This window comes from Cynocephalus volans, chromosome 8 (genome assembly GCF_027409185.1).
Source record: "Cynocephalus volans isolate mCynVol1 chromosome 8, mCynVol1.pri, whole genome shotgun sequence".
NCBI classification, from domain to species: domain Eukaryota; kingdom Metazoa; phylum Chordata; class Mammalia; order Dermoptera; family Cynocephalidae; genus Cynocephalus; species Cynocephalus volans.
The window spans coordinates 106550569-106560004 of NC_084467.1; the positions used below are offsets into that span (position 1 = coordinate 106550569).

Below are 9436 nucleotides of genomic sequence, written 5' to 3' on the forward strand. Positions count from 1 at the left end.
AAATGGGATTGCTTTCTTTATTTCTTTTTCACCTAGTTTGTTGTTGGTGTATAGAAATGCTACTGATTTTGCATGTTGATTTTATATCCTGCAACTTTACTGAATTTTCTTATCAGTTCTAAGAGTTTCTTAATGGAGTGTTTAGGTTTATCTACATATAAGATCACGTTATCTGCAAACAGAGATAATTTGACTTCCTCTTTTCCAATTTGGATGCCCTTTATTTTTTTCTCTTGCCTAATTTCTCCAGCTAGAACTTTGAGTACTGCGTTAAATAGGAGTGGAGAGAGTGGGCATCCTTGTCTTCTTTCTGTTCTTAGAGAAAAAGCTTTCAACTTTTCTCCATTTAGTATAATGTTAGCTGTGGATTTGTCATATATTGCCTTTGCTGAATTGAGATTCTTTCCTTCTATACCTAATTCGTTGAGAATTTTTATCATGAAGGGACATTGAATTTTACCAAATGCTTTTCTGCATCTATTGAGATGATCATGTGGTTTTTGTCCTTCATTTTGTTGATGTAGTGTAGCCTATTTATTGATTTGCATATGTTGAACCATCCTTGCATCTCTGGGATAAATCCCACTTGATTATGGTTTATCTTCTTTATGATGTGCTGTTGAATTCAGTTTGCTAGTATTTGTTGAGGATTTTTCATCTATGTTCACCAAGGATATTGGCCTATAGTTTTCTTTTTTTGTTATATCCTTTTCTGATTTTGATATCAGGGTAATGCTGGCTTCCTAGAATGATATTTGGAGAATACTCTCTGCTGCAATTTTTTACAATAGTTTGAAAAGAATTGGTATTAATTCTTCCTTAAAAGTTTGGTAGAATTCAGCATTTGAGCCATCAGGTCCTGGGCTTTTTGTCTGTTGGGAGACTGCTGATTACTGTTTCAATCTCATTGCTTGTTATTGATCTGTTCAGGTTTTCTGTTTCTTTTTGGTTCAGTCTTGGTAGGCTGTATGTGACCAGAAATTTTTCTGTTTCCTCCAGTTTTTCCAATTTGTTGGTATATAGTTGTTCATAATAGTCACTAATTATTTGTATTTCTGTGCTATCAGTTATAATGTCTCTTTTCATTTCTTATTTTCATTTTTTGGTCTTCTTTCTTTTTTTCTTAGTTGAGCTAATTGTTTGTCAATTTTGTTTATCTTTTTTGAAAATCAACTTTTCATTTCATTGATCTTTTGTATCTTTTGGGGGGTCTCTATTTTATTTAGTTCTGCTCTAATCTTTTTATATCTTTTGTTTATTAATTTTGGGATTGGATTATTCTTGCTTTTCTAGTTCCTCGAGGAGCAACAATAGTTTGTATATTTGATATCTCTCTTCTTTTTTGATGTTAGCATTTACTGCGATCAACTTTCTCCTTTGTACTGCTTTTGCTATATTCCATAGGTTTTGGTGTGTTGTGCTTATATTTGTATTTGTTTCAAGGAATGTTTTGTTTTCTGAATAATTTCTTTTATCACCCACTGATAGTTCAGGAGCATGTTGTTTAATTTTCATGTGTTTTTACATTTTCCAAAGTGTTGCTTATTACTGATTTCTAGTTTTATTCAGTTTTGGTCTGAAAAGATATTTGATATGATTTCAAGTTTTTAAATTTGTTGAGACTTGATTTTTGGCCCATGATGTGGTCTATCCTGGGCCATGATCCATGTGTTGATGAGAAAAATGTATATTCTGTAATTGTTACATTAAGTGTGTTGTAAATGTCTGTTAGGTACATTTGATCCACAGTGCAGTTTAAATCCAATATTTCTTGGCTGAAATTTTTTTCTAGGTGATCTGTCCAGAGCTGGAAGAGGGATGTTGAAGTCCCCATCTACTATTTTATTGGAGTCTATCTCTTCACTAGACCCAATAATATTTGCTTTGTATATCTGGGTCTTCCAATGTTGGGTGAATATATATTTTAAATTGTTATATCCTCTTGCTGAATTGATCCCTTTATCATTACATATTGCCCTTCTTTGTCTCTTTTTATAGTTTTGGTTTAAAGTCTAATTTACCCAATATAAGTATAGCTACTTCTGCTCATTTTTGGTTTCCATTTAAGTAGAATATCTTTTCCCACCCTTTCACCATTACTCTATGTGTGTCTTTACAGGTGTTGTGAATTTCTTGTAGGCAGAATATAGTTGGGTCTTGCTTTTTAATCCACTCATCCAGTCTATATCTTTTATATGGGGAATTTAATTCATTTACATTCAACCTTGTTATTGAAAATTGTTTCCTTACTCCTAACATGTTGTTAATTGTTTTATGGTTGTTTTATATACCCTTTCCTCCTTTCTCTTTTATTGTTTGTATTTGCTATTCAGTGGTTTTCTGTAGTGATAAAATATCATTTCTTTCTCTTTCTCATTTGTGTATCTACTCTGCCAGTGAAGTTTATGCTTTCATGTATTATAATAATGGTAGTTGTCAACTTTTTGCTTCTAGATATAGGAGTCTCTTAAGGTTTTCTTGTAAGGCTGGTCTAGTGGTAATGAATTCCCTCAGTTTTTGTTCATCTGGGAAAGACACTATTTCTCTTTCATTTCTGAAGGATAGCTTTGCTGAGTATAGTATTCTTGGCTGGCAGGTTTTTTTTCTTTTGACACTTTGAATATACCATTTCACTCTCTTCTGGCCTGCAGGGTTTCGTCTGAGAAATCTTCTCTTAGACTGATGGGGAGTCCCTTACAGGTGAATCTTTTCTCTTGCTTTTTAAAGAAATCTCTGTTTCTGACTTTTGACAATTTCACTAAAATGTGTCTCAGAGAGGACCTTTTAAAGTTAAATTTGTTTGGGAATCTTTGAGCCTCATGGATCTGGAAGTTTGTATCTCTCCCAATACTTGGAAAGTTTTCAGCTATTATTTTGTTAAGTAGATTTTTGATGACTTTTCCCTTCTCTGCCCCTTCTTAAACACCCATAATAAGGATATTTGTGCACCTAAAGTTGCCCCATAGATCTTGTAAGCTTTCTTTATTCTTTCTTATTCTTTTTTCTTCCTTTCTTTCTTTTCTTTCTTTTGTGTGTGTGTGTGTGTGTGTGTGTGTGTGTGTGTGTGTGTGTGTGTGTGTGTGTGTGTGTGTTTGATGGAATTATTTCAAAAGATCTATCTTCAAGTTCAGAAATTCTTTCTTCTGCTTGATCTGGCCTCTGCTTAAGCTCTCAGTTGAATTTTTTATTTCACTTAATAAATTCTTCAGTTCCAAGATTTCTGCTTGGTTCTTTTTTATAACATCTATCTCTATTGAATTTCTCCTTCAGATCATGAATTGTTTTTCAGACTTCATTGTGTTATCTGTATTCTCTTGCATCTCATTAAGGATTCTTAAGATTATTATTTGGAATTCCTTTTCTATGTAGTCTAGTACTGGAGAATTACTGAATTCTTTTGGGGGTGTCATGTAGCCTTGTTTTTTCATGTTTCTCATGTCCCTATGTTGATGTCTGGGCATCTGGTGAAATAGTCACTTCTAATATTTTAGAGTGGCTTTCAAAGGGAGACACTCTTTCCTGTAGATGTCTTCTACAGTGTCAGTCGAGTAGGGTGTTTTAGGTTTGGTTCTGGGTGAGTGCAGTAGTGTAGTATCCACATGAAATCCTTACATATAATCTTAATAAAACATATGTAGGATCTATAGGTGGGTGCCCTATTGACAAAGTGTGGCCATAAAAAAAGAACTGAAGGAATTATGTGGAAAACTGTTACTTTTGTGAGTCTGAAGCCAAACATCTGGTTATGGGCCTATGTCCCTATTGGTAAGCAGGGCCAGCAGTTGGGAAGAAGAGCTGGGCACAGAATAGAGGACAGCAAGGAAAAGCTGTAATGCACCAGCCTCTCATCTGTCCATCACCATATCTAACTAACCATAACAATCTTAAGAAATTTATGTATTCCAAATCCCAAACAAATTTCTCTTTTGTCTAATTTTTCTTTGGGCCTAATGAACTCAGAACAGTACAGAGAATGAGATTCTGGGGAACATAGTTCTAATTTAGTCAAGTTGACACAACACAAAACACAATATTGACAAAATAGATTTCAAGATTTTAGTATTATCAGAGCTAAAGAGGAACATTTCACAATGATAAAGAGGTCAATGCTTCAAGAAAATACGAAATTCCTAAATGTGCATGTACCTAATACAATGGTTTCAAAATATATTTAGAAAAAAAAAGGACAGAACTAAAGAAAATCCACAATCATACTTAGAGTTTTAAACACCCATTCTTCTGTAACAGACAGAACAAGTAGAACAAAATACAAAGATCTGTAAGAAAAATCTGTAGAGAATTTCAAAAGCATGAAGATTTATAGAACATTCCACCTACAGAATACATATTCTTTTAAAGTTTACATGGAACATTCACTAAGACTGTAAGATAGATCATAAAATGAGTCTCAAAAATATCTTAAGTATCTGATTCAGAGTATGTTCAACTACAACAGAATTAAATCAGAAATCAATAATTTAAAAAATCAGAAAAATAATAAACTTGATAAGAGCAAGAATGAGAACTAGAGTAAGAAAGACGGTGGAAGAGGGAGAGGAGTACAATTAGCAATATCAATAAATAAAGAGGATGTTACCAAAGATCCTCCAATATTACAGTAAGATATCACTGTGTACCTTATTTAAGGATATATTATAAAAAAATTTAGGCCCATAAAACTTACAACTAGATGAACAAATGTCTTCAAAAAAACAAATTATCAAAATTGATACAAGAAAAAATGAAAAATCTGAATGGCCTAATATATGTGAAAGTAATTTAACTCATAAAAACCTTACAAAGTAGACTCCAGGCCCACATGGCTTCACTAGCGAATTTTATTAAACATTTAAGGAAGAAACAATACCAATCTCACATAAAAACTTTCTGATAATGTGGGAAAGAAGGTTCTACTGCCAAACTCATTTTATGAGGCCAGCAGAACCTTCAAGCCAAAATAACCACACAAGGATATTTCAAGGTAAAAAAAATTACAAATCAATATCCCTTATGAACAGAAACAAAAAAAAACTACCACAAAATATTAGCTAAGTAAATTCAACAATATACAGAAAGGATAATACATCATGATCACTTGGGTTATATCTCAGGAATGTAACATAACTTTTAACAATAGAATATTAAACAATGTAATTAATTACATTAACAATATTAAGGTGAAAATTCTATCACCATCTTAATAAATGCAAAAATAGCATTTCACAAAATTCAACACCCATTTATTTTCAAGGTTCTAAGCAAATCATGAATAGAATGGAAACACCTCAATCTGATAAAGGACTTCTATGAACAATCAACAGCTTTTCATCCCTACTGGGGAAAGCCTGAGCTCCAGCCCCAAACAGTGGAGAAAAGGCAAGGATATCAATTCTCATCACTTCTGTTCAATGTTGCATTAGAAGTTCTGACCAGAGCCATAAGATAGGGAAATTAAATAAAGATTTGAAAGGAAGAGGTAAAACTGTCTTTAACTGTAAATGACAAGATTGTGTATGTAGGAAATCCTAAGGAGTCAACCAAAAGCTACCAGAATTAATGAGTGAATTTAGCAAGGTGCTAGAGCCACACACAACTTTGGGGGAGGGGATTGACTGCAGGCAAATGGGAATCTGCCCCTCCCAAAGGAATATGGGGAGGAGACAGTGGTGAGACCAGTGAGGGTCCTGACCTTGTCTGAGCTAAAACAGTTTTGACGTGAAAAGAAAAGGAAGAGGGGCTGGCCAATCAGCTCACTTAGGAGAGCGTGGTGCTGATAATGCCACGGCCAAGGGTTCGGGTCCTTGGACCTGACAGCTTCCCAACAAAAACAAAACAATAAAAGGAAAGGATGGGATATCGTTTCCATGAGGCAGAGAAAAAAACTCCGAGCACCATTTAAGAACGTGATGGGGATTCAGTCTGCCTAGTGTGTGAAGGTACTTCAAAAATTTTGTAGAAAAATGGAATTAAAAGATCATATGAATCCTTCCATGAACTTTTTGAAGATCTCTCGTATTGGCAGCTGGAGATAGTTGGCAAAATATAGAGGAGAGAATAGCGCCTAACTACAAATTTGCAATTTCATTAAACAATAAAAATTAAATAAGGACTAACGGCTCCACAAGAAGAGAAGGTGAAGGACCTGAATGAAGGGTCAAGAATAGGAGTGTCTGGGTTCCTGTGGGGAAGCCTGTTGATCACCTCCATGAAATTTTTCTTTACACAGTCTACAGGACAGACCTTGAGTCCCTGAATGTGCACAGTCAGCTCAGCAATAAATCTTCAGCCAGAACTAGTCTTTTACTTCATGGCCTCAGCTGCCCTGAACCTCCCCAGGCCCTGAGAGCACTTGGTCTGAAGGAGAGATGCAGGGGGGAACCGGGGGTAGTATACCTGCCGGTCAACTTTAAGGAAGCCAATGGGGTGCCTAACTTAGCAACCGCACGTAAAAGTATTACAAAGGATTTCTGTGATCTACCACACCCCCACAAAAAGTGAAAGGAAATTTAGCAAAAAACAAATATGGAACGAACAGCTTCAGCCTTTCTCGGGAGACAATGTTTTTGAGTGGATCAATAAGGGATTCAAGAAACGTGAGAGAGTGCTCCAGAGTGGGAAAATGTGGTGTCCCAAACCTAGCAACCAAAAACTAAAAAATAGATGCTGCTGCTTAAAAAAAAAAAAAAAAAAAAAAAAATACACACACACACACACACACACACACACACACACATATGTATGTATGTATGTATTTTAATTGACACATTGTAATTATACATGCTTATGGGGTTCAATCTGATGTTTTGATACATACATATGTTGTATAATGATCAAGTCAGGGTAGTTAATGTGACCATCACCTCATGCTTTTATCATTTCTTTGTGGTGGAAATATTCAAAAGCCTCTCCTCTAACTATTCTGTAATATATGAAACATAACTGTTAACCATAGTCACCCTACTGTCCAATAGAAAAGCAGAACTTATTACTCCTTTCTAATTATAACTTTGTACCAGTTGGCCAACTTATCCCTGTTTTCCTTTCGCCCCTTTCCTCCCCAGTCCCTGGTAATCACTGTAATATTCTCTGACTCTGTAATAGCAAAATTGTTTTTAGATTCCACATATGAGCGAGATCATGCTGTATTTATCTTTCTGGGCCTATCAAAACACCAATGACATTCTTCACTAAAATAGAAAAAAAAAAAAATCCTGAAATTCATATGGAACCAAAAAAGACCCAGAATAGCTGAAGCAATCCTGAAAATAAAAATAATAAAATAATAAAAATCAGGAAGCATCACATTACCTGACTTTGAATTATATTACAAAGCTATAGTAACTAAAACTGCTTGGTACTGGCCTAAAACGACACATAGAGGCTTCTTGACTTTCCCCTTCTTTCTCATTCTTCCCTTCTTTCTCTCCCCGCTCCTTTCTGTTCTTTCCTGTCTCTACTCCTTCCTCGCTCAGCTACAATTAGATGAACCCTCACTCCCCTTTTTTTCTAGCCCTCCAAAGTAAGCCACCAAAAAGCAGTTGTATTTTCCAGTCCTTTGGAACCTGGGAAAGTTCCAAAACTGAAAAATCGAAGAAAGATATTCTCTAGCACTTGGAGAACATTTTAACTAGGCAAGGAGAACCTCCAAAATCCTCATCTAAATTCTTCTATGAATAGAAGGGAACGGAAATAAATTTTTCAGGTCATTCTCCTCCAGCGGTGTCTCCTTGGAGCAGAGTCCATGTGGGACGAAGGGGGACCCCGCGGTCCAGGCCTCTCCCCGGGAGCTGCTCAGGCTCGTCTCACCTTCCACCGGCCCTGGGCGGCCCTGGCTCAGCCACCTCTGGGCTCAGTGGCCTGAGATCCCCAGCCCAGGTTTCTCCTTTTGGCTGGGTTGAGAGTTTAAAGATGTCCCCTGAAACCGAGGTACAAAACTCAGGACAACTGCGGCCCCTATTGGCCTCAAAAGACAGACGCTCGAGATTCTTCGGTAGCTGGAAGGAAAGAATCACAGCACGACTGGGCCAACAGACGTTCTTTCGTATTTAAATTATCTCCTACCTGTGCAGAATTAGGACAATTGGCGAGATGACGAGATGTCTGCGGGGGGGGGAAGAAATCTCGTAGGATTCGGCGGCGGCGGCCTTTTAGTGGAGACCTTTCACCCCGAGGCTGAGGTCACCCTGCGAAGGGTGGGGACTTGCTGGGTCGCTGGCCCCTTGGCGGCGGGGCCGGGGCCTCCGATGCCAGCGACCGGCAGAGCCGCACGGGGCCAGGCGGGGTGGCCGAGGACGGGGACGCCCCAGGCTCCGACACCCCATTCGATGTGTGGACAATTTCCACGTAGACCGGGCCACTCTGAGGACCCGGTTCCTGGGACCCCCGACTCCGGAGCAGGGGGTGAGACAGCGCTGGGGGACGCGGCCGCGAGGGTCACGGGGCGGGGCGGAGCAGGAGGGTGGGGGACCCGAAGCAGCCCCGCACGCGGAGCGTCCTTCCCCTGGGACCGAAACCTTCCTGTCCCCCAAGCCAGGACAGGGAGGGGACGCGTGAGATGAAAACATGTCCTATGTAAGGGATAAAAGGAAACAAGACGTCCTAACTAGCTAGGAAGGTCCCACCGAGACTTGAACTCGGGCCGCTGGATTCAGAGTCCAGAGTGCTCACCATGACACCACGGAACCACCCCTACGGGCCTCGTCTGACTCACTGAAGTTGGGCAGGTACTTCCTCAGCCTCCATCATTCACAGCAATTTCCCAGGCGTTCGTCTTCCTGTTAGACAGGACTTAGCACCATTAATCTGCAGGGGGAGGAGGCGCCCCTGACACGTTCTCTGCCCGTTTCTTCAGGTTTGCATGTTAGAGAGCGAGATTAAATCCACATTGGGATTAGGAACAGAGAAGAGCTCCCCCAAATCTGCCTGCTCTGCCTGGGTTACAAGTGCCCTCCCGTGACATGCAATTCCTCCTGCCCCCGCCCCACCTCACTCCTGACATGTGTCTCTCTTTTCTTTGCGATTGCCCTCTTCCCATTGTCCGCGGAGCGCTGATGACCTTCAGAACCGGATTCGGGGTTTATGGGACTTTCCTCCTCGTCGTCCCATTTTATTCCCAGCCCCCGCTCTCTCCTCTTCGTCATCTTCCCGCTTCCTCCATCTCCTTGGCCGCCACTCCTCACTTCTGCTGCTGCCTCTACACAGCACGCGATATCCGAACATTGGGAAGAGCCGCCACAGGCGGAAAAGAAGGAGAGGGAACGTTGTTCCCCAACGCGAGAAACTCAACCGCTTCTCTGTTAGGACTTTCGGGGTCTTTGCCGCAGAGACAGAGTGAGGTGGCCCCCGCCGAGTGGCGAAGCATCCCCAGGTCTTAGGGCGGCACAGAACGATCCCGGAGCTGGAGCGAGCCAAAAGTAAAGAACCTCGGGTTCCGCGG

The 9436-nt window shown here is 39.6% G+C and overlaps 1 non-coding gene across 1 annotated transcript; it reads right to left on the minus strand.

Annotated features, from left to right (window-relative positions):
- Positions 1–8612: 8612 nt before the first annotated feature.
- On the minus strand, positions 8613–8684 carry TRNAQ-CUG (transfer RNA glutamine (anticodon CUG)). Its single transcript has one exon. It is a non-coding gene; the product is annotated as a tRNA-Gln (tRNA).
- Positions 8685–9436: the final 752 nt, after the last annotated feature.